The following is a 27263-nucleotide window of genomic DNA, read 5'->3' as shown; positions in this document are numbered from 1 at the left end:
TTCTGCCTGTGCTTCAGAAGAAAGAGACAAATTCCCTTAAGGTGACAAAGAGCCGCTTCCAACCCTTTTAAAACAAACCTATGTCTTTCCTCAACAGAGAGATCTTTCCTATCTATATTTCTTTCTTACCACATATGATTTCAGGTCAATAGCCCACCCTTGAAAATTGTGTCTAGATCCAGAAATATAAAATCAAGAAAAGCCACACATCAATATTCTTGGTGCAATAAGCCTAACAAAGTTAGCTAAGTGTAATGCTGGATTCAAAACAATCCCTTTGGGGGAACTCCATCCTTTATCCCCACAAATACTGATTTGGACTTGGACTCTTTCTCATCTGGATGAGAATTCTAAAAATCTAGAACAGCTTCCTGGCAGCTCCCTCAAGCTGCAGCTAGTGTCCTGCAACTAACTAATGCTTTGAGGTTCACTCTGGGCAGAAACCCTCCTGGCCCCAACTAGACCAGCTCTGTGTCTAAGACTGACACAACGGCCTGGAACCCTGACTAGTCAGGAAAGAAGCAGGCGAGGGTGGGCCCTGGATCCAGCATGTGCCAGGCCAATTGACGGATGTCCAGGCTACCCTGTACAGGACAGGAGAGTGGGCTCTCCAGCCAGGCAGTCCTGGCAATATGGTCTCCCTATCTTAATTTGCAAAAATAAAACTAAGGCCTTTCTCAATACGTGTTTGTTATGATTCAAGGAGCTAATGTGGGTAAAAGCACTCAATAGTGCCAGAGTTACATTTCTTACAGTTCTTCCTCTCACTGAGGATTACAGTGCAGAGGTAGCTGCAACTTTAGGAAAACTCATTTAAGTAAGGTAATCATTCATATTCCTATGTTTTCTTCAAACAGCAAACTGCCCTAGCATATTTTAAAATAACAGCAGCAACGTAATTTACTGACATTAATTCTGAACTAACTTACCCACAACCGCATTTAATCCTAATAATAGTCAAATATGGTCAATAGACAGTGACAGCATCCCTATCAACAGGATGAGAATGCCAAGGTTCAGAGAAGTGACCTCACTTGTCCAAGATCACTTAACCAGCAAAAGGCAAAATGGGATGTGAATTCAAAACATCAAAACAATTTTTAATTTTAAGATTTATTGACCCACTGCTTGTTAGAGGTAAGAAATTTCACACGAAATATCTGATCTAATTTCTGATTCTAAATCCCATATCCTTCTACAACACTATGCTGACTCCCTAAAAAAAGATTCATACTAGTACTTAAAAAGTTTCATTTTTACAAACTTAATCAGATTTATAATATATAAAGCAAGCATTATGTACATATAATAATGGTAGATTCCAAGACTGCCTGGAGGAAGAGAAGCCACAGACACCAGCACCTCCAACAGGACACTTCCAGGATGAGGAGATAAAATATACTGGGTCATTCAAAGGTACGTATAAAAATGGCAGGCAATAACTTTGCAGGGTGACAGATGGTTACTAGACTGACTTAGTGTGGTGATCACATCATAAGGTATATAAATGTGGAATCACTATACTATGCACCTGAAGCTAGCATATTGTATACCATCTATACTTAAAAAAAAAAGATACCAAGTTTCCAATAAATAGGCAAATAAAGAAAGAGTCATCCACAAAAAGTAGTATCATAAAATTTAAGCAAGAAATGAGATGCAACTCTAAAGGCATAACATAAACAGGAAAACATTCTTTAGATACATTAGAAGCCAGAAAAAGATGATCTTGCCAATTTTTAAAATGAGGTTAATAACTGATCATGTGAAAAATACTTGTAATGTTTTTTTTTCTCCAAATTCAAAGTCACATGTGGACTAAAGACTTCAATCGGGCCACATAGAGAAAGGAAGGGAAAGAAACCAGATCTTTATCTCCAAATTTGCATTTGGAGCTCTCAGGAAAGTGGCCAAATCCATTCCAGGAAATCTGGTATTTCTAAGACTTCATGGAGGACTGAGAATGTGCCTGAATCACCTGGTGAAGAGCCACTGTGATGTGTGCATTTACAAAGAACTTCCAGGATACAGGATACGAGACTGGAAAACTGCAGGTCCACCAACTTCATTACAGGGTTTTGATTTTTTTTCTTCCAATACTAAATCTATGTTCTTCCCTGACTACCACCAGCAGTATGGGCATGGAAATAAAAACACAAAATTCATTTGCAAATACCCAAAAGGAAAATATAGGCCATGTTCTGGCACGGCTGTATGAAGAGCTAGTCCTGCCTAGATAGAGTAATCTTCTAGGCTAGAAAAATAGGCCCACAGGTCTTAGGGTCACATTATCTCACTTTGGCAGGAAATTAGACCCTGTCCCCTATGGCATGGTCACCAATGACAAAGGAAAACAATGAGATAAATTCTCTTTAAGCAAGAAGCTAAATGTCTGGCAGACGGCATTCAGTTCACATCAGTAAGCCAGTGCTTCTGAGGCACAGGGATTTAATAAACAGGACTATGTAGGAATATGTCCTAGGTCCATATTTGTCAACAGCCTCAACAAACACCTCATTGCCAGTCTGCTAGGGTACTATACATTAAATATATAAAGGTTTTCAGGCAGGGGAACGAACACAAAAGTGGCCACACACACACACACAGGAAAGAATTTGAATAGAGGTCACAGACAAGTAGCCTGCAAGCCACTTTCTGTCAACTGATATGTTCTATTTGGTTAGCAAAGATTAAAAATAACTAATTGCCAACACTTAAAAATTGGAAGATTTCACATAAACCTCTATTATTTCTGATTTAGAAAAATACAAAAAGTGCCACTATTACACCCACATTCCTACCTACCAACAATCAACAGGAGCTGGAGATGGAGTTTCTCCCCCTCCCTCACCCCCGAGCAGAACCAGCACACTTCAGATTGCCATAGTCTACACCATGCCCTATTACCTAAATACAAGGTCAGTTCCACCCAATTAATTCTGCATGGCTTCCACAGGCTTTGAGGTTTGTTAGCTCTTGATTAGAATTGTAATATTATATAGAAGTTCAGTAACTGTTCTCATAAAAATCAGTGAATAAACACAAAGAACTACAATTAGAATTGAAACACAAACTGTAAAAAAAACAGCACTTTTCCACCAATTATTTTGGTATTCATTAGAGCTCTGTCCCAAGTCCTTTTCTTTTCTCTCTCACACATATTCCATAGATACATCCCATCTGTTCCCAATCAATGACCCATGGACTGGTGACTCTCACTCACGGTCTCTAATCTGGAGGTCCTGCCTACAGGACAGTAGATGTACTTGCATACACAGACTTCTCTGAAGTGTCTACAACTGTGCCTGTCCTCTTCCCCCACCCCACCTACCCATAAAGCCTGCTCCTCTTCTTATGTCCATAGCTCAGGAAGTACCCATCATCCACTCTGTAGCCTGAGAGCATCAACACTGAGCCTTCTTCATTTTGTCTTTTTCTTTTTCCTTGCAATAAGCTTTCTAATTTGGAATACTTTAGATTTACCAAAGGTGTAAAAGATAAAACAGGGGTTCCTATCATCAGAATGGCGGCATGAGGTGAGACTCTGTAAATCTCCACAGGAATTTACAACAAATGGAACAACTATAACTCTCGTGCAAGCGGGAGAGGAGGGAAGGGAGTAGTGCAGAGACAGAGCCGCGGGGGCGCAGGACGCAGACCTGGCTAAGTGCTCTGAGCTCGCTGCATCCCGGAGCTACCGCAGCTGCGGGAGAGGGAAGAACTCGGACTGCTAGGGCTCTGCTTATGGCCCACAGGGCTGAGGGGGCACCATATAACACGGCTGAACCCAACGCTCACAGCAGAGACCTCGGAGAAAAGACTGAGGGAAGAGGGCTAAAAACGGTACTTTAAGCCCTGACTGCCAAGCACAGAACGGAAGCCTTAGGCAATGAGACTAGCCGCCCCCTCCTTACTCTCCCAGAGCTCGCCCCACCCCCACCTGCCCGGTGCTAGAAACAGAACAGTAGCAGTAACAGATCAAAAGAACAGAATATTTGCTGTTCCGAGAACTGTCGACGACAGACAGATTTGCAGCACAACTAGTTCTGGCAAAGGGAAGGGAGCTGTGGAAGCAGGATTCGCTGTGGTGGTGGTCGCTGCCATTGTTCTGGGCCACCTCTAGCAACTCACCCCGCCCCTGGCCCCACCTATCTGGGCAGATCTCTGCAGGAGTAAACAGAACTGCTGAAACTCACAGGCTTTGAATCTGGTGCAGGAAGACCTTTGGAACTTCAAACGCTCTCCACATACCCAAACGGACACTGCACCCTGTGATCCAGGCGAACTATTAACAGAGGAGAAGCCCATCTCCCAGGGAATCCCCACATTCTGTGAGAAGCTGGAATAGTGCAGAGAAAACATAGCACTACCATGTGAGAGAGAAAAAAAGGCTGCAGTCGGAGAGAAAATAAAACATTCTACCAACAAGTACTGGAAAACAAAAGAAAGACCTCTTCCTATCAACCTGTTGCAGAAGCCACTCCTGTAGATGTCTAGGAAGAGAAATAATAAATCAGCAATTGCCATGAATAACCAAGGCAACAAGACAGCTCAGAAAGAAAGTGAAAAGTCTCCAGAAAAGGAACTTAAAGATATGGAAATATGTGACTTAAATGACAGAGAATTCAAGATTGCAGTTCTGAAAAAACTCAACGAAATGCAAGAAAACACAGAAAGGCAGTTTAATGAACTCAGAAACACAATCAAAGAACAACATTAGCATTTTACGAAAGAGATTGAAATTTTAAAAAAGAACCAAATAGAATTTCTGCAGATTAAGAACTCAATAGAAGAAATTAAGAATGAAATAACCAGCTTAGGTAGTAGAGTTGACCAGATGGAGGAAAGAAGCAGTGACACTGAAGATGGAATTGTGGACTTGACACAGATGGAAGAAGAAAGAGACTTGAGACTTAAAAGAAATGAAATAACTCTACAAGAACTTTCAGACTCCATCAGAAAGAGCAATATAAGAATAATGGGCAGACAAGAAGGAGAAGAGAGAGAGAAGGGAACAGAGAATATATTCAAACAAATTGTCGATGAGAAGTTCCCAAATTTGTGGACAGAACTGGATCCTCGAATCCAAGAAGCAAATAGAACACCTAGTTACCTCAATCCCAACAGGCCTTCTCCAAGGCACATTGTATTGAAGCTGTCTCAAATCAACGAAAAAGAAAGAATCCTCAAGGCAGCCAGAGAAAAGAAGATGGTAACCTACAAAGGAAAGCCCATTAGATTATCATCAGATTTCTCAGCAGAAACTCTACAAGCCATGAGGGAGTGGAACCAAATATTCAAACTATTGAAGGAGAGAAATTATGAGCCAAGAATAATATGTTCAGCAAAGATATACTTTAGATATGAAAGAGGAATAAAGACCTTTCCAGACATACAGAACCTGAGGGGATTTTCTAATACACGACCTGCACTAGAAAAAATACTAAAGGAGGCTATTCGACCACCATCAACAGGGACAATTTGTGGCAACCAAAACATTAAAAGGGGGAGAGTAAAGCCTGAATCGGAATGTGGGAATGGAGAAAGTAAGTGCGCTGAAGACAATGGAATATTCTAAATATCAAACTTTCTTTTACATAAACTTAAGGATAACCACTCAAAAAAAAAAAAAACCAGAACTGAAATATATACTGTAATAAAAGAAGAAACAGAGGAAAACATCATAGAATACTACCACACAGAAATAACAGACAATAAAAAAAAGCAAAAAAACAATGGAGACACAGCCTTACCAGAAAACTAAAGATAAAATGAAAGGAAATCCTCACATATCAATAATCACCCTAAATGTAAACTCACCAATAAAAAGGCACAGAGTAGCAGACTGGATAAAACACTAAACCCAACCAAATGCTGTCTCCAAGAGACACATCTCAGCTACAAGAACAAGCACAGACTCAAAGTGAAGGGTGAAAATTGACACTCCAAGCAAATGGTATCCAGAGAAAATCAGGTGTAGCCACACTGATATCAGATGAAACAGACTTCAGGGTGAAAAAGGTAATAAGAGACAAAGATGGACATTTCATAACGGTAAAGGGGACTATACAACAAGAAGACATAACAGTCATCAATATTTATGCCCCCAATCAGGGAGCACCGAAATATACCAAGCAACTACTAACAGAACTAAAGGGAGAAATTGACCAAAACACAATTATACTAGGGGACTTAAATACATCATTGACAGCTATGGATAGATCATCCAAACAGAAAATAAATAACAAAATAGCAGCCCTAAATGACACATTAGATGAAATGGACATAATTGACATATATAGAGCACTTCATCCTAAAACATCAGACTATACATTCTTTTCTAGTGTACATGGAACATTCTCAAGGATAGACCATATATTGGGACATAAAATCAGCCTCAGCAAATTTAAGAAGATTGAAATCATACCAAGCATATTCTCTGATCACAAGGCTTTGAAATTGGATATCAACTGCAAAAAGAAAGCAAGAAAAAACACAAATACATGGAGATTAAACAACATACTTTTAAAGAACGACTGGGTCAAAGAAGAAATTAGAGGAGAGATCAAAAGATACATAGAAACAAATGACAATGAAAATACATCCTACCAAAATTTTTGGGATGAAGTGAAAGCAGTTTTAAGAGGGAAATTTATATCATTAGACGCCTATCTCAAGAAACAAGAAAAATCCCAAATAAATAGCCTCATGTCACACCTTAAAGAACTAGAAAAAGAAGAACAAGTGAAACCCAAGGTCAGCAGAAGAAAGGAAATAACAAAAGTCAGAGCAGAACTAAATGAAATAGAGAACAAAAAGAATAGAAAAATCAGTGTGACCAAGAGCTGGTTCCTTGAAAAGATTAACAAAATTGACAAAACCTTGGCTAGACTCACTAAGATAAAAAGAGAGAAGACGCTAATTAACAAAATCAGAAATGAAAAGCGGAAGTTATCACGGACACCACAGAAATACAAGGGATCATCCAAGAATACTATGAAGTACTATATGCCACCAAATTCAATAACCTAGAAGAAATGGACAAGTTCTTAGAAACATATAGCCTTCCAAGGCTGAACCATGAAGAACTGGAAAATCTAAACAGACCGATCACCAGTAAAAATTGAATCAGTCATCCAAAACCTTCCCAAAAGCAAAAGTCCGGGACCAGATGGCTTCACTAGTGAATTCTACCAAACCTTCAAAGAGGATCTAATACCAATCCTGCTCAAACTCTTCCAAAAAATTGAAGAAGAGACAGTACTCCCTAACTCATTTTATGAGGCCAACATTACCCTGATACCAAAACCTGGTAAGGACAACACAAAAAAGAAAACTACAGACCAATATCTCTGATGAACACACAAGCAAAAATCCTAAACAAAATTCTAGCAAATCGAATACAACAATGCACTAAAAAGATTATTCATCACGACCAATTGGGGTTCATCCCCAGGGCACAAGGATGGTTCAACACACGCAAATCCATCAATGTGATACATCACATAAACAAAATGAAGGACAAATATCATATGATTATATCAATTGATGCAGAAAAAGCATTTGACAAGATACAACATCCATTTATTATTAAAATACTTAACAAAATAGGTATAGAAGGAAAATACCTTAACATAATAAAGGCCATATATGACAAGCCCTCAGCTAATCTCATAATTAATGGTGAAAAACTGAAGCACTTTCCTCTATGTTCAGGAACACGACAGGGCTGTCCCCTATCACCTCTGCTTTTCAACGTAGTATTGGAAGTCCTTGCCAGAGCAATCAGGCAAGAGAAAGTAATAAAAGGCATCCAAATTGGGAATGAAGAAGTTAAATCGTCACTCTTTGCAGATGAGATGATGCTATATATAGAAATCCCTAAAGACTCCACCAAAAAGCTATTAGAAACAATCAACGAATACAGTAAAGTTGCTGGCTACAAAATCAACGTACAAAAGTCCATTGCATTCCTATTTACTAACAATGAAATCTCAGAAAAAGAAATACAAAAAACAATTCCTTTTGCAATTGCAGCAAAAAGAATAAAATACCTAGGAATAAACTTAACCAAGGATGTGAAAGACCTATATGCTGAAAATTACAAGACATTTTTATAAGAAGTTGAAGAAGACACAAAGAAATGGAAAGACATTCTGTGCTCATGGAGTGGAAGAATCAACATAGTTAAAATGGCCATATTACCGAAAGCAATATATAGATTTGATGCAATCCCCATCAAAATCCCAATGGCATTTTTTAGAGAAATAGAACAAAAAATCATCAGATTGTTTGGATCCACAAAGACCCCGAACAGCCAAAGCAATCTTAAGAAAAAAGAACGATACTGGAGGTATCACACTCCCAGTCTTTAGCTTGTACTATAGAGCTACAATAATCAAAACAGCATGGTTTTGGCAGAAAAACAGACACATAGACCAATGGAATAGAAGTGAGAACCCAGAAATTAAACCACATAAATACGGACAGTTAATTTTTGACAAAGAAGTAAAAAAACACACAATGGAGAAAAGACAGCCTCTTCAATAAAGGGTGCTGGAGAATTGGATAGCCAGGTGGAAAAGAATGAAACTGGACTGCTCTCTGTCACCATGTACCAAAATTAATTCAAAATGGATCAAAGACTTAAGCATAAGACCTGACACAATAAACTGCATAGAAGAAAACATAGGTACTAAACTTATGGACCTTGGGTTCAAAGAGCATTTTATGAACTTGACTCCAAAGGCAATGGAAGTAAAAGCTAAAATAAACGAATGGGACTATATGAAACTTAAAAGCTTCTGCACAACAAAAGAAACCATCGAGAAAATAAAGAGGCCACCAACTGAATGGGAGAAGATTTTTGCAAACAGTGCCTCCGATAAGGGGCTAATATCCAAAATGTACAAGGAACTCATGCAACTCAACAACAAAAAACAAACAACCCAGTTGAATAATGGGCAGACGACCTGAAGAGACATTTCTCCAAAGAGGACACAGAAATGGCAAATAGACATGGGAAAAAATGCTCAACATCACTAATCATCAGAGAAATGCAAATAAAAACTACAATGAGATATCACCTCACCCTAGTCAGAATGGCTGTCATCAACACGACAAATGGTAACAAGTGTTGGAGAGGCTGTGGAGAAAAAGGAACCCTCATACACTATTGGTGGGAATGCAGACTGGTGCAGCCGTTATGGAAGGCAGTGTGGAGGTTCCTCAAAAAATTACGAATAGAATTGTCATATGACCCAGCAATCCCTCTACTGGATATCTACCCAAAAAATCTGAAAACATTTATACATAAAGACAAGTGTTCTCCAATGTTCATTGCAGCTTTGTTTATGGTGGCCAAGACATGGAAAAACCAAAATGTCCTTTGATAGATGAATGGATAAAGAAGTTGTGGTACATATACACAATGGAATACTATTCGGCGGTAAGAAAAGATGATATAGGATCATTTGTGACAACATGGGTGGATCTTGAGAGTATGATGCTAAGCGAAATAAGTCAGACAGAAAAAGTAGAGAACCATGTGATTTCACTGATATGTGGTATATAAACCAAAACCAACAAAAGAACAAGACAAACAAATGAGAAACAAAGACTCATAGACACAGACAATAGTTTAGTGGTTACCAGAGGGTAAGGGGGGGGTGAGGGTAAGGGGGATCAAATATATGGTGATGGAAGGAGAACTGACTCTGGGTGGTGAACACACAATGGGATTTATAGATGATGTAATACAGAATAGTACACCTGAAATCTATGTAATTTTACTAACAATTGTCACCGAAATAAATTAAAAAAAAAAAAAAAAGATGAGTTCCTGCATTCTCCAGGCGAATGCCCCTTTCCCCTGATGCTAACATCTTACATTACCATGACACTTTTATCCCAATTAAGAGGCTAACTTTACTATTAATTAAACTCAAGACTATTCAGATTTTACATTTTTCCACTATTGTCCTCCTGTTCTCCAAAATCCAATCCCGGATACAACACTGCATTTAGATCGCCTCTCTCTTTTTTTCATGCCATAAATTTATTTACAAACATATCTAGTATGTTGAGTTCAACAGTTTGAAGCACGTTTCATCGTGACTGTACCTCTTAAAATGCTCCTCTTCATGTCTGTTCATGCGTTAACTAAAACATCCTTATTTCTTAGGCAGTTTGTGTCTTACTGTAAAGTAAGGTGCAGCAAATCCAGCTCCAAAGTACAGAGTCATCTCTAGCAACCACCTCTTTTTTTCCACAGAAAATATCAAATTCTTCCCTGGGCCCTCCTCATCGTGGCTACTATGGACCCCAGAGGTTATAAATCTCCAGATGTTCTGTCCCATCATAGCGCTGTTGGGAGGCTTGGGAAAGGCACAGAGACCGAAAACAGAGGAAATCGTGGTATCACACCAAGTCCTTCTTTTTTCACAACCTTGTTCCCCTACGTGCAAGGACCAAAAGAGTAGATCTTTCTTTTTAAAGTTCATTTCTATTAACATCAAATAATACATAAGTCTATTTATGTCTGTCTCACTTCTCATTTTCCCAGAGGCAACTGAGATTATTTTAGCTGTTTCTTCAAGTATCTGCCTCCACGTTTCTAATTCTGCCATCTACTGACTTACTGCTACGAAAGATGCGGATTGCGCTCCCTTACACATTAACTCTATATATATCTTCCCTTGCCCCATTATCCCAATAGGTTTGATCATAACATTTGTATAGATCAATATTTAGTATTTACAGGACTGTGTAAATATTATTCATAGATGAGCTGTTATAGTGCCATTCTTGTATAACTTGGTTTTCTCTGGAATTAAATGTTTATTCCTTTTAGGAATCGTAAAGACATTGTTCCACTGTCTTGTAGCTTCCAGTGTTGCTGTTGTATGAAGACACTGATTCTTAACCCTTTGTACATAACCTCTTCTCTTTTTCTGTTGAGTTATATAGCCTTCTAAGGTGGCCCCAGTGATCCCCATCTCCCGGTGTTTGCACCCTTCTAATGGCAATTCCCTCCCCTTGAACGTGGGCTAGACCTAGTGACTTGCTACTAACAAAGAGAGTATGGTAAAACTGATGCGATGTCACTTCCAAGGTTACAAAAGACTGTGGCTTCTGTCTTATTCATGTTCACTCTGATGAACCAAGCTGCTTATAGAGAGAACCTAGTGGCAAGGAACTGAGGCCCTCCATGCAATGGTGCACAGGAACTGAACCCTGCAAACAGCCACATGAATAAGCGAGGAAGCAGATCCACCCTAGTCAAGCTTGGTTGGATTGTAGCCCTAACCAACACCTCAGTAGCAGCCTTGTGAGAGACCCAGAGCCAAATGACCCTGCTAAGGCACAGAAACCATGCTACATAAATATTGTTCTAAGCCAGGATTGGCAAACTACAGCCCTGGAGGGGCCATGTGCTTTTGCAAATAAAGTTTTATTGGAACAGTCATAACCACTCATTTAGGTATAATCCATGCCTGCTTTTGTACTGCAGTGGCAGAGCTGAGTAAACTATATGGCACACAAGACTAAAATACGTACTTTAAGAAAACATTTGCCTCTCCCTGTTCTAAGCCACTTTGTTTTGGAGTAATTTGCTATGCAGCAATAGATAGATAATATGTTCTTCTCTCTAGAAACCTGTAGGATCGGTTTTGTTTATGTTCTAAAACTTCATGAAGATGTAGCCTGGTATAGAACAATTCTCAAAAGCTAAGGGGCCCTCTAAATCTGGAAGCCCTTGTTCCTCAGTTCTAGAAAACTTTCTGAAATCATTTCATTGATAATTTCTTCAGTTTTCTTTCTGGTACTGCTATTATTTGGGTGTTTGACCTCCTAAACGAAGTCTCTGATGTTCCTAATGTTTCTCTCATAGTTTTCATCGGTCTTTTTGTTCTAATTTCTGGGAGAATGTCTCAAGGATATTTTCGAGCCCCTCAACTGAATTTTTCATTCCTGTTATCATATTTTTCATTTCTAAGAGCTCTCTTTTCCTAAAATGTTATTTTTAATAGCTCCTGTTCTTATTTTATGAATACAACATCTCCTCTAATCTAAGGATAATTTTAAACTGTAAAAATGGTTTTCTTCTGCTCCCCTGCACTGTTTCCTGTGTTCCCTTTTTCTTTGTTTGGTTGTTTGTTTGTTTTGGACTATAGAGGCTGAATGTTTAGTCTTTTATGTTGGTTTATATTTTGGTCATGTCAGAGAACGTTATCAAATATCTGATGATCTCTTGATGGGATCGTCCCTTCATATTTAAGAATGAAGCAATAACAAACTGCTGCAAGTTTTATTTCTATGGGAGCAATTTGTCAATTGGAAGGGTAACCTGGTTCAGAATATTTTACTGAAAAACTTCCAACTTTCAGTGTTGAACCAGCTTTTCACTTGGACTCTTCAACATCCCAGAAAGGAATGGCTTAATCTCCTGTCTGGGAGGGATATGCCTGTGCTCTTGGAGTCAAGCAGGTATGAAGGGTCTCACCTGGTCTTGAACATGATGTACCATTCTCAGTGATGCCTGCTTTCTCTACACCCAGAGTCCTTCCACTTTAATCTCACCAGGTTATAACCTGGAGAATAATCCATGGGTCTTCTGCAGGTATGAAAAAGGTGCAATTACCACACTGCACAAGTAGGGATCTGACTACTGCTCACACAGACTTTTTCTACCCCACCCCCTACACCTCACTTTCAGAGATGTCTGATCCCTCTGATTGTGGAGCTCTCTGGGGCTCCCTGATGTGGCCCAGCTGTTTCTGTGCTACAGGCTTGAGCTCTAGCTGTCTCTCCTCTGCTTAGTCAATTATCTACCAATCATGAACCTTTTTTCCAGCTATCACAATTTGCTGCCACCATCCTATTCCAGTGCTTTTATTCTCATTTCAATTGGACTTGGGGAAGGAGACAAGGTAAACGGTTGTGTTCAATATCCCATTTATAACCGGCACTTTATAATTCTCACAGACTTATAATCACCGAGTTCTATAATTCTGTTTCCTTGCTATCTCTTTCATCATCTCTTCCTTTGCAAGTCTACTGCCATTTCTCCAGTTCAGGCCCTTATCTCTCATTGAAGTCACAGCCAGTTTCCTTGTTTCCATGCCCTCTAGTAGTCACTCCTTCCATCCAAACCATTCTTCAATATTGTCAGTTTAAAATGCAAGTCAGATCACTGTCACTCCCCAACTGTTATGGGCTGAACTGTGTCCCCCAAAATTTCATGTGTGGGAGTCCTAACCCCATAACTCAAAATGTGACCTTATTTGGAGAGACAGTCTGTCCAGAGCTAATTAAATTGCTATGAGGTCATTAGGAAAGACCCCAATCCAATATGACTGGTATCCTTACAAAATGGAGAAATTTTGGACTTAGAGACAGACACACACACAGGGAGAATTCTTTCTCATTTTCAGGTCTGTGTATAAGTTGTTCCCTCTGGCCTGAAATTTTTCTCTGCTCCATTTTTTCATTTCCACCAGGCAAACTCCTTCTCAATCTTAAGGTCTCTGTTCAGACATAAATGAATTCTGGATCTCTTTCCTGACAATTCCTCCACCTCTTTCCCTACTCACAACCCCTCCATATAAAACAAAGAAAAGATTCCTGAGTTCTATGTTTCTCCAGTATATACTCTGTGCTTTCCTTATCCATAACATTTATAATGTACTGCAATTGTCTGATTACTTATCAAATTCTTCCCCAACATGAAAGCTTTAGGAGGGCAAAACCACGTCTGTCATGTTGACAGCTTCCTCCCAGCACACAGGAAACACAGGAGGTAATCTGTTGGTGAATGAACACAAATCAATATGAGAAAGAGAGGTCTGCATGTAAGTAGTTCTGTCAAAAAAAACATTTAAGGGATTCCATACTACAAAGATGTCAATCTTCCCCAAATTAAAGTACAAATAATAGGGTTTTTTCAACTTGAAAAACTAATTCTAAACTTTAACAAAATAAATAAATGTGCAAGAACAATGAGGAAAATTTAGAAAACAATGGGACAGACTTTATCTTATCAGATAATTTAAACAGTTTAGGTCTCCAAGACAATGTTAAGTTAAAAAAGAAAAAGTACAGAATAGTATGTACAGAATGTCATCATATGTGTAAAAAGGGTAAAAATGAAATAAATTTTCATTTTTGCTTGAATGTGCATTTAAAAAAATCTTCACAAAAACTAGTAATAGTGGTTCCTTATGGAGGAGGGCGGGAACTGAGTGGGTGGGTTAAAGGATGGGGGGAGAGGTTTCATTGTCTATCTTTCTACAGTTTAAATTTTCAATCATGTAACTGTTTTACTTAAAAAATAAATTAAATTTTAGAAATTGAAGCATTGTAGCATGAATATATTACAGGTACAAGATATATGATAGGTTATGTGGATAGAGTCAGAATAACAAGAAACAGAACAACCTGAACTAAACATGGGAAATTAATTTATGAAAAGAAAGTTATGTCAAATCAATGGATCAATTGACTAAGAATGTCTTAATTAATAAATGATATAGAGACAACCACTAATCAATTTGACGACAAAAAAGTTGGCTACCTACTTTATTCCATACACTAAAATACATTTCAAATAAACCGAAGAGTTGTAAGTTAACAATAAAACCACAAACTTACTAGAAAACTTATATATGTATATACTGTGTATATATATATATATATATATATATATATATATATATATATATACAGTAAAATATTTATCTGGAGATGTTTCTTAGAGAATCTAAAAATATATATCATAATTTTAAATGTGCATATGATTTGACTAAGCAATGCCATTTTTAGGAATTTAACCTAAAAGAAATATGGACAAAAGAAGCCAACATGTAGACATATATGTTACAGTGCTGATTTTAACATTGAAAATGGGAAATAAATTAAATGTATTATAATAGGAAAGTGCTTAAAAAACTACACATATCATGAAATATTATGCAGCCTTTTAAAATGATGCAGATCTATATTTAATGACATAAAAATCCCCACAAGTTTTTGTGACATGGAAACACATTTACAGAAGAGCATATAAAGTATGAACCAGGAGGTCACCAGTCTTCTTTCTCTCGACTGTGAAATTTTAAATGTTTCTTCTTTTTGCTGTTCTGTTGTCTGACTTTCTCCCTGCAACCCCCAACCCAGGAAAGGCAAAGGTTACATGGCTCAGGGTGGGGCATCCACCAGTAGACTGTAGCTGTCAATGGGGCACAGGAGAGGCATCAGGAATGTAGGGTGACACCAGCTGCATGAATCTCTGATCCAGGAGTCATAACAAGCTGGTTTTCCCAGCCCTGGTCCTGCTACGAAGACCACTTTGAACAGTCATTTCTCCACACTTTGCTTCCGTTTTCTAAAGTAACACAGATACACATTTTATCCCAGGAATATTATGACAATTGATAAAAGTGAACTGGCATCTTAAGATGACTACCTGGGAGGTCTATGAGCGGAGCTGGGCTCTCTGTTACTCTCTAGTCCTGACGTCCTGTTAAAACTTTATGGTTCCAACTTCCAGGAGAGGGATTTATTTATATAGGGGGCCATCTTGGGAAGAGGTCACATTTTTGCATATGGGCAGCTGGCTGGAGGTGTGTGGCCAGAGGTGTGTATCCTCACACTGCTGTGGTTGTTTTGTTTCTTTTTCTTTCCCGAATAAACCCTCTTTTGGTGGACTACCTGGAGAATTATTTTGTCCAGTTGACACAATAAATGTGACCAAACTACAAAGAAATAAACACATTTTAGGACAAAGGTGATGCAGTTTGTCCAGGCATCTCCAGACCCTGTCTGTCCCTTCAGTTGGGATCCGGTAAACTTTCTGCCTTGCAAACACAGTTTATAGTTCACAGTACCCAGTCTCTGCTAAGCGCAGCCAGAGACAAGATTCCTTCAGTCATTCTGTACCTTTTTTTTAGTCCCCACCAAGTTCCTGGTTGGAAGCTTGAGATTCAGAGATGACTCAATCAATCACGGACTCCACCTTCAAGGAATTTGTATTCTAGGTAATGAGAGAGAAGCAGGAAAGTAAAATGTGGAGCACAGTGACAGCAGAAACCAGCCCGGGGGGGATCAGCCAGGCTGCCAGAAGGAGGGTAATCTGGGCCGACCTTGAAACTTTTCCTGTTGACCTGGGAAAAGCATACACTGGAACATTCCAGGAGATGAGAGCAACTATCAAAAGCATAAAATAACTCGAAATGCTCAGAAACTCCACGGCTTTTAGTCTGGATAAATCAGGCACTGAAGCTCACACCACACCAAGTATACAGTAACACAGACCACACAGACCAGCTTGAATTCCTGTGAAATTCAACAAATATCTGCTTGCAGTGACTGGGCAGCTGTTATCTATGAATGTCAGAGGTCTTCCCTAACCATAAGAGTCCAGGAGACCATGTGCTGGACACTGGGAGGACAAAAAAGTGACTGTGACTCAGACCCAGCACCTACACCGTGTTTCCCGAAAATAGGACCAGGTCTTACATTAATTTTAGCTACAAAAGATGCAGTCGGGTGTATTTTCAGGGGGTGTCTTATTTTTTCATGTACAACAATCTACATTTATTCAAATACAGTCATGTCATCTTCTTCTGGAACATTGCCATAAGGTACTAAATGTGTCATCTGGCTGACGATCTTAAGTGGGGCTTATTTTCGGGGTAGGTCTTATTTTTGGGGAAACATGATATTTGGGAGCACACAGTCTGGCAGAAGGGGCTGGGCAGAGCTCAACACTTTTCAGGAAACAGAGAGAGAACATTCACGCCTTTGTAAATGCCTCGTGCTATAAAGGAAAAACCAGCTGGGAAAAAAAGAACAGAAGGTATCCATTAAAAAGGACGAATTTAGTGTCTAGATCAAATTGTAGCTAATCCTCAAAGCAAGAGAAGCAGACTGACAACACAGACCTAAACAGAACCCAAACTCTTTACCAGAACTACTTTTTGTTTTAAGAATGGCAATGCTTTAACAAGCTTATGTCTTTCCCCTTTTATCTCTAAATACGATGTCTGACAATTGCGTTCGCGAACTTGGCCATCATGAGCTTACATTGGCAGCACTTCACAAACAGCTCAGTAAGGTTTCATAACCTTGGGATATCAGTGTCTCACAGCTGTGTTCGTGTCAACCTGTGGCAGTTATCTTGCTGATTGGCAATCATCATTGTTGTGTGTTTTTGTATGCCATCGCAAGAATGTCTGAGCTTAAATGAGAGCCACGAACAAACATTAAATTTCTTGTTCAACTTAGCAAGAACGGAAGTGAAATCAGGGATATATTAGTCCAAGTTTATGGAGATAATGCCATGAAGAAAATGGCAATGTACAAATGGATTAAATGTTTTTCTGAGGGGAGAGAACATGTCTCTGATGAAGAGAAGTCAAGGTGGCCAATAAGGCGCAGAACTGACAAAAACTTTGCAAAAATTCATCGAATTATGTGTCAAAATTATCAGCTGACTGTGAGAAGCATAGCAGACCAAGGAAACATTAATAAACAGTTAGGAAAATCTTAACTGAACATCTTGGCATGACAAAGGTGTGTGCAAAAATGATCCCAAAGGAGCTCCCTGAGGAACAAAAGCAAAGGAGAGTCGAAGTTTGCCAAGACCTTTTGGCGAGGCAAGACGATGTTTTGGGCCATGTTATCACTGGTGATGAAACATGGGTGTACCGATACAACCCTGAAAGAGTGTCAAAGTGCCAATGGAAGTCAGCCAATTCTCCATGACCAAAAAAAGTCTGTCAGTCCAAATTAAGAGTCAAAACGATGTTGCTAACCTGTTTTGATATCAGAGGGATTATTCATTATGAATTTGTACCAACTGGACAAACCAATAGTTAACCAAGTTTACTATTTGGAAGTGCTGAAAGGCTGCATGAAAAAGTTAGACAACCTCAACTTTTCGCCAACAATTCATAGCTCTTGAATCACGACAATGCACCAGCTCACATGGTACACTGTCTGTGAGGGAGTTTTAGCCAGTAAACAAATAACTGTATTGGAACACCCTCTCTACTCACCTGATCTGGCCTCCAATGACTTCCTTCTTTACCAGTAGATAAAGGAAATACTGAGAGGCAGACATTTGGATGACATTCAGGACATCAAGGGTAATATGACAGCGCTGATGGCCATTCCAGAAAGAGTTCCAGAATTGCTTTGATGGGTGGGCCAGGCGCTGGCATTGGTGCATAGCTTCCCAAGGGGAGTACGTCGAAGGTGACCTTAGTGATATTCAGCAATGAGGTACGTAGCATTTGTCTAGGATGAATTCGCGAACTTAATTGTCAGAGCTCGTAGATGATCAGAGAAGAAAAGCTACTCAAGAACCAACACTGTGAAGGTGCATTTGAAATGAAGTAATGGAAACTCTGGCTTAGAGACATTAACGACTCATCTTTGGAAATACAGTTCAGTGTCTATCAGTGTCTCCTCAGATACCTTGGCACAGCAGGCAAGGTGAACCCCCTGTACCTCATCACTGTGACAAGATAATCTCCTTATGGAATTCCAGCATGCCGTTTAGTTTTCCCTCCTCCTGCCCCTCCATTATAATGCTGCACTTCAAACTGTGAAGCAAAAATTACAGACATTGTAAAACAGAGAGAGAGACATCTTATTAAATACACATTAGCAGCACACAGCACAAGGCTTGAGGATTAAAAAAAGCAACATTCTTGCTTGACAAAGATGATAGAGTTGCCCTGTCATTTTTTTCCGTTTTCCTTCCCAAGGCAACCATACCACACCAGAGAATGCTTCGCAAACCCAGCACTGAAGGGAGAGGTAGACTGGCCTGCTGAGCTCGGGCACCCTGCACCAGGCTAGAACCTTTGGTGGAGCATATGTGTTCAGAAGAGTCCACAATGATTCCCATTGGTCCCTTCTCCATAGTGAATCTGCAGTGACATGGGGGAAGGGGAGACTTTAATTTTTTGTTTTAAACACTTTCAGGGATTTTAGGAAGTTTTTAATGAACATATATTACCTTTTAAAGCAGGTGTTCCTGGTGTGTTTTAAAGAATACATTTACAAAAAAAAGGTCCTAAGGTAGGTGATCAAAAGTCCCTGATGTCACATGGTACACCACATTTTCTAGCCACAAATACATGAGAACAACAAACTAGAAGCAGACAAATTTGGGAGATTCCCTAAGCTCAAACCAGAGACTCAGTGCTTTCAGTATTTTAGGGAAACACCAACTTCCTGGGAAACTAAATGTCAAATATGGGAGATTTACCACAGGTCCATTTATTCCTGTGCTGTGAACAACCTTTCCGTCCCTGACTGTGCCAACCCTCATCCTCTCCTCATCATCATGGTCATCTTCATCATCTCTCCTTAGCATTCATGGCAGAAGAAATAGGAACATGATAGAATTCTAAAACACAGAATTTTTCCATGTGTCCATGTGGAGAGCCGTCTCTGTCCATGAGCCTGAAGGTCTCAGAGGCCTCCTCTCCTCTGCACCCTGCAGAGTCTCAGGGGTAGAGGCCAAGACGCTGGCACACCAGTCCTCTCTCTCCCATCACCAGGTGTACAGGGACCAGATACAGCTCATCCGTCTGAGCCTCTGGAAAAGGACTTGGCAAGGAATGGGGAAAAGGCAAGGGGAGAAAAGTCACTGGAAGGGCAGCTTTCCCAGAGCTTCCCTGGCAGAGTCACAACCTTGGGCTTCGGGCCCTGTGTGCTGCCACCTCCTCCTGATTCTCAGGACCACTGAGAGAGCTGAGGAGATGAGGAAAAGGTAGCATGTTCCACTTCAGCCAAACTGAGAGGCTCAGAGAGGGCCGAAATCAAAGACCTCCCAAGTACATGTGCAAGAAAGTCCACACCGACAGAGAAGCCCTCTGTAGGGGCAACTGAAGGCAGCAGTATTCTGATATTACCGTTCCTCATATAAAACACAGAATCCTAACCCCAGGAGCACGATTCTGACAGAGGCTTCCCTGGAGTGTATTGACTCCAGACACACCACCTTTACTAGAGACATTCCATAGTTGTCAGAGGAGTATGGTTCTCCTAAGAGGAAAATTTCTCTCTGAAAAATCCGAATAAAGTTTCTAACATTTTGTTAGAAATGTGTGGGCAACTGCCGCAAGAAGGTGAGAGGGTAGAGCAGTGGTGAGCATGCAATCTGAGGTGGAATAAAGAAGATTCACTTCAGTGGCAAGTGAGAGTGCCACCTGTATACAACAACCAGAAATATGAGCTAGTGACCCTTCTGTCCCTGCACAAAACCACAGTTACCATTCAAATCTACTGTGAGGTATTACCTAGGCTCTCATCTCATCTCTTGCTTACAGTCTTTCTCCCACACAAACCACATACACACACATATACACATGTTCTCTGAGCAAGAAACAGAGGATAATTAAACCATCTTAACTTCCCTAAAGTACAATCTCTCTGGAAGGAGGAGAAGAGACTCACAGGTCAGGAGAAGAGCAATAAGGTCTAATGGACACATGGCCTGATAGTCAAAAGCTTGAGAGCTCTTATACTGGTTTTGTTACTCACTGTGTAAGGCTGAGTACCATTATTTAACCTTCAAGGGACCCAAGTTGTGTCACCTACATAATATGATGACACCAAACCAAAAAACCTAGAATCTCTGCTTGAAAAACAGTTTTCCTTTCCTAAAAGCCAAACCAAAATTAAATCTTAAAATACTAAAATTCTGGAATTGAGTAGAATTTTTAAGTATTTACCATTATATTCTGCCTCTGCGTTACATTACTCTAGAAAACATTCTAAGGGGATGGACAAATTTGATATGTGCAATTCTTAAATCAGCCAGAGAGGTAAATTCTCCAGCTTCCTAAAATAAGAGTTGAAAAGGAATGAAGATTCACTGAATGTGTGAATGCATATCAAGTGTTTTACATGTGTTCTTATTTAATGCTTTCAATGACAGTGATATGGGGATTGCTAAATTCATTTTATGCAAGAAAAAAACTGAAGTAAAAATAGAATCATACCCAGTTTTACAGAATATACCTTATAAAAGACAGAACTATGATTTATACCAGGTCCCCCTGTATTTCAGTAATTCAGTTACATGTCCTTACCGAACTGTGAGCCCTGGTGGGCAGGAAACACAGCAGAGATGCGCTGTGGTGACCAGCCTAGAAACAAGCTCAGACACGCTTGCAGAGTGAAACTACTCTCCCTACCTTTGCCATGCTGCAGCCCTCAGCCCCTCAGGACAGGCACACCTCTCTGTTGTTAAAAATGCCTAGAAGGATTTTTCTTCAGACTCAGCTCCTGAGTATTTCCTCCCATTAAAAAAATAAATATTCAACTTCCGGAAAAATGACGGAATGAGGTGAGCCTCTGTAAAGCTCCCCTGGAATTTACAAAGAATCGAACAACAAAAACTCCACAAAGGACTCCCTGCACAGCAGACAGGCAAGACGAAGAGGCCCACTACCGACTGAAATCACCTACAGGTGGGAGATGCGCGCGAGTGGAGGGAGGAGGAAAGGGAGAAGCCCGGAGATGGAGCCGCACGGGCTCAGGACGCAGACCTGGCTCAGTGCGCCGAGCTCGCTGCTTCCCGAAACTACCGCAGCTGCGGGAGAGGGAAGAACTCGGACTGCTAGGGCTCCGCTTATGGCCCACAGGGCTGAGAGGACAGCATATAACACGGCTGAACCCAACGCTCACGGCAGAGACCTCGGAGAAAAGACTGAGGGAAAAAGGCTGAAAACGGTGGTTTAAACCCGCACTGCCGAGCAGAGAACGGAGCCTTAGGCACTGAGACTAGCTGCCCCCTCCCTCCCCTCCCAGAGCTCGCCCCGCAACCACCTGCCAGGTGCTAGAAGCGAAACAGTAGCAGTGTCAGATCAAAACAACAGAAAATTTGCTATATTTGAGAACTGTGGCCCACAGACACAAATTCACAGCCCAACTAGTTCCGGCAAAGGGGAGAGAGCTGTGGAGGCAGGACCGGCTGTGGTGGCGGTTGCCGCCATTGCTCTGGGCCACCTCTCACAACTCACCCCGCCCCTGGCCCCACCTATCTGGGTGGATCCCTGCAGGAGTAAACAGAACTGCTGAAACATACGGGCTCTGAATCAGGAGCTAGAAGAGCTTTGGAACATCAAAAGCTCTCCGCATACCCACCTGGACACTGCGCCCTGTGACCTAGATGAACTACTAACAGAGGAGAAGCCCGTCTCCCAGGGAATCCCCCCAGTGTGTGAGAAGCTGGAATAGTGCAGAGAAAACATAGCACTACCTTGTGAGAGAGGAAGAAAAAAGCCTGCAGTCGGAGAAAAAGTAAAACATTCTACCAACAAGTACTGGAAAACAAAAGAAAGACCTCTTCCTATCAACTTGTTCCAGAAGCCACTCCTGTAGATGTCTAGGAAGAGAAATAGTAAACCAGTAATCGCCATGAATAACGAAGGCAACAAGATAGCTCAGAAAGAAAGTGAAAAGTCTCCAGAAAAGGCACTTAAAGATACAGAAATATGTGACTTAAATGACAGAGAATTCAAGATTGCAGTTCTGAAAAAACTCAACGAGATACAAGAAAACACAGATAGGCACTTAAATGAACACAGAAACTCAATTAAAGAACAGCATGAGCATTTTACGAAAGAGATTGAAATTTTAAAAAAGAACCAAATAGAATTTCTGGAGATTAAGAACTCAATAGAAGAAATTAAGAATGAAATAACCAGCTTAGGTAGTAGAGTTGACCAGATGGAGGAAAGAATCAGTGACATCGAAGATAGAAACCTGGAAATGACACAGATAGAAGAAGAAAGAGACTTGAGACTTAAAAGAAATGAAAGAACTCTACAAGAACTTTCTGACTCCATCAGAAAGAGCAATATAAGAATAATGGGCATACCAGAAGGAGAAGAAAGAGAGAAGGAACAGAGAATATATTCAAACAAATTGTCGATGAGAACTTCCCAAATTTGTGGACAGAACTGGACCCTCGAATCCAAGAAGCAAATAGAACACCTAGTTACCTCAATCCCAACAGGCCTTCTCCAAGGCACATTGTATTGAAGCTGTCTAAAATCAACGACAAAGAAAGAATCCTCAAGGCAGCCAGGGAAAAGAAGACGGTAACTTACAAAGGAAAGCCCATTAGATTATCATCAGATTTTTCAGCAGAAACTCTACAAGCCAGGAAGGAGTGGAACCAAATATTCAAACTATTGAAAGAGAGAAACCATGAGCCAAGAATAATATATCCAGCAAAGATATCCTTTAGATATGAAGGAGGAATAAAGACCTTTCCAGACATACAGAAGCTGAGGGAATTTTCTAATACACGACCTGCACTACAAGAAATACTAAAGGAGGCTATTCGACCACCATCAACAGGGACAATTTGTGGCAACCAAAACTCAAAAAGGGGGAGAGTAAAGGCCTGAACCGGAATATGGGAATGGAGAAAGTAAGCGTGCTGAAGAAAATGGAATACTCTAAATATCAAACTTTCTTTTACATAAACTTAAGGGTAACCACTCAAAAAAAATCCAGAACTGAAATATATACTGAAATAAAAGAAGAAACAGAGGTAAACATCATAGAATACCACCACACAGAAATAATAGACAACAACAAAAAGGCAAAGAAACAATGGAGACACAGCCTTACCAGAAAACTAAAGATAGAATGACAGGAAATCCTCACATATCAATAATCACCCTAAATGTAAATGGACTGAACTCACCAATAAAAAGGCACAGAGTAGCAGATTGGATCAAAAAACTAAACCCAACCATATGCTGTCTCCAAGAGACACATCTCAGCTACAAGGACAAGCATAGACTCAAAGTGAAAGGGTGGAAATTGACACTCCAAGCAAATGGTACCCAGAGAAAATCAGGTGTAGCCATAATGATATCAGATGAAACAGACTTCAAGGTGAAAAAGATAACAAGAGACAAAGATGGACATTTCATAATGGTGAAGGGACTGTACAACAAGAAGACATAACAGTCATCAATATTTATGCCCCCAATCAGGGAGCACCGAAATACACCAAGCAACTACTAACAGAACTAAAGGGAGAAATTGACCAAAACACAATTATACTAGGGGACTTAAATACATCATTGACAGCTATGGATAGATCATCCAAACAGAAAATAAATAACGAAATAGTAGCCCTAAATGACACATTAGATGAAATGGACATAATTGACATTTATAGAGCACTTCATCCTAAAACATCAGACTATACATTCTTTTCTAGTGTACATGGAACATTCTCAAGGATAGACCATATATTGGGACATAAAATCAGTCTCAACAAATTTAAGAAGATTGAAATCATACCATGCATATTCTCTGATCACAAGGCTTTGAAATTGGATATCAACTGTAAAAAGAAAGCTGGGAAAAACACAAATACATGGAGATTAAACAACATACTTTTAAAGAAGGACTGGGTCAAAGAAGAAATTAGAGGAGAGATCAAAAGATACATAGAAACAAATGACAATGAAAATACATCCTACCAAAATTTTTGGGATGCAGCGAAAGCAGTTTTAAGAGGGAAATTTATCTCATTACAGGCCTATCTCAAGAAACAAGAAAACTCCCAAATAAATAACCTCATGTTACACCTTAAAGAACTAGAAAAAGAAGAACAAGTAAAACCCAAGGTCAGCAGAAGAAAGGAAATAACAAAAATTAGAGCAGAACTAAATGAAATAGAGAACAAAAAGACAATAGAAAAAATTAATGTGACAAAGAGCTGGTTCTTTGAAAAGATTAACAAAATTGACAAACCCTTGGCTAGACTTACTAAGATAAAAGAGAGAAGACACTGATTAACAAAATCAGAAACGTAAAAGGGAAGTTATCACGGACACCACAGAAATACAAAGGATCATCCAAGAATACTATGAAGGACTATATGCCACCAAATTCAACAACCTAGAAGAAATGGACAAGTTCTTAGAAACATATAGCCTTCCGAGGCTGAACCATGAAGAACTGGAAAATCTAAACAGACCGATCACCAAAGTTAAATTGAATCAGTCATCCAAAACCTTCCCAAAAGCAAAAGTCCGGGACCAGATGGCTTCACTAGTGAATTCTACCAAACCTTCAAAGAGGATCTAATACCAATTCTGCACAAACTCTTCCAAAAAATTGAAGAAGAGACAGTACTCCCTAACTCATTTTATGAGGCCAACATTACCCTGATACCAAAACCTGGTAAGGACAGCACAAAAAGAGAAAACTACAGACCAATATCTCTGATGAATACCGATGCAAAAATCCTAAATAAAATTCTAGCAAATCGAATACAACAATGCATTAAAAAGATTATTCATCACGACCAAGTGGGGTTCATCCCAGGGCACAAGGATGGTTCAACATCATAAATCCATCAATGTGATACATCACATAAACAAAATAAAGGACAAAAATCATATGATTATATCAATTGATGCAGAAAAAGCATTTGACAAGATACAACATCCATTTATGATTAAAACACTTAATAAAATGGGTATAGAAGGAAAATACCTTAACATAATAAAGGCCATATATGACAAGCCCTCTGCTAATCTCATAATTAATGGAGAAAAACTGAAGCCCTTTGCTCTAAGTTCAGAAACACGACAGGGATGTCCCCTATCACCTCTGCTTTTCAACATAGTGTTGGAAGTCCTTGCCAGAGCAATCAGGCAAGAGAAAGAAATAAAAGGCATCCAAATTGGGAATGAAGAAGTTAAATTATCACTCTTTGCAGATGACATGATGCTATATATATAAAACCCTAAAGACTCCACCAAAAAGCTATTAGAAACAATCAACAAATACAGTAAAGTTGCCGGCTACAAAATCAACGCACAAAAGTCCGTTGCCTTCCTATATACTAACAATGAAATCTCAGAAAAAGAAATACAAAAAACAATTCCTTTTGCAATTGCAGCAAAAAGAATAAAATACCTAGGAATAAACTTAACCAAGGATGTGAAAGACCTATATGCTGAAAACTATAAGACATTTTTGAAAGAAATTGAAGAAGACACAAAGAAATGGAAAGACATTCCGTGCTCATGGATTGGAAGAATCAACATAGTTAAAATGGCCATATTACCCAAAGCAATATACAGATTCAATGCAATCCCCATCAAAATCCCAATGGCATATTTTAAAGAAATAGAACAAAAATCATCAGATTTATTTGGAACCACAAAAGACCCCGAATAGCCAAAGCAATCTTAAGAAAAAAGAACAATAATGGAGGTATCACACTTCCTGACTTTGGCTTGTACTACAGGGCTACAATAATCAAAACAGCATGGTATTGGCAGAAAAACAGACACATGGACCAATAGAATAGAATTGAGAACCCAGAAATAAAACCACATAAATATGGACAGATAATTTTTGACAATGAAGCTAAAACAATACAATGGAGCAAAGACAGCCTCTTCAATAAATGGTGCTGGGAGAATTGGATAGCCACGTGCAAAAGAATGAAACTGGACTGCTATCTGTCACCATGTACCAAAGTTAATTCAAAATGGATCAAAGACTTAAGCATAAGACCTGACACAATAAACTGCATAGAAGAAAACATAGGTACTAAACTTATGGACCTTGGGTTCAAAGAGCATTTTATGAACTTGACTCCAAAGGCAATGGAAGTAAAAGCTAAAATAAACGAATGGGACTATATGAAACTTAAAAGCTTCTGCACAGCAAAAGAAACCATTGACAAAATAAAGAGGCCACCAACTGAATGGGAGAAGATTTTTGCAAACAGTGCCTCCGATAAGGGGCTAGTATCCAGAATATACAAGGAACTCATGCAACTCAACAACAAAAAAACAAACAACCCAATTGAAAAATGGGCAGAGGACTTGAAGAGACATTTCTCCAAAGAGGACATACAAATGGCAAATAGACATATGAAAAAATGCTCAACATCACTAATCATCAGAGAAATGCAAATCAAAACCACAATGAGATATCACCTCACCCCAGTCAGAATGGCTATCATCAACAAGACAAATAGTAACAAATGTTGGAGAGGCTGTGGAGAAAAGGAACCCTCATACACTGTTGGTGGGAATGCAGACTGGTGCAGCCGTTATGGAAGGCAGTGTGGAGGTTCCTCAAAGAATTACGAATAGAATTGCCATATGACCCAGCAATCCCTCTCCTGGGTATCTACCCAAAAATCTGAAAACATTTAGAGATAAAGACACGTGTGCTCCAATGTTCAT

General features: G+C 39.6%; 1 protein-coding gene and 1 pseudogene across 3 annotated transcripts in view; both read right to left on the bottom strand.

Annotated features, from left to right (window-relative positions):
• The window catches only part of PLXNA1 (plexin A1), a 433317-nt gene that overhangs the window by 266240 nt on the left and 139814 nt on the right, over positions 1-27263 (bottom strand). The window lies entirely within an intron of this gene.
• LOC109439162 (cytochrome c oxidase subunit 7C, mitochondrial) lies at positions 10173-10361 on the bottom strand (annotated as a pseudogene).

The sequence above is a fragment of the Rhinolophus sinicus genome, linkage group LG09 (genome assembly GCF_036562045.2).
Source record: "Rhinolophus sinicus isolate RSC01 linkage group LG09, ASM3656204v1, whole genome shotgun sequence".
Classification (NCBI taxonomy): domain Eukaryota; kingdom Metazoa; phylum Chordata; class Mammalia; order Chiroptera; family Rhinolophidae; genus Rhinolophus; species Rhinolophus sinicus.
This window is presented reverse-complemented; position numbering and strand designations above follow the sequence as displayed.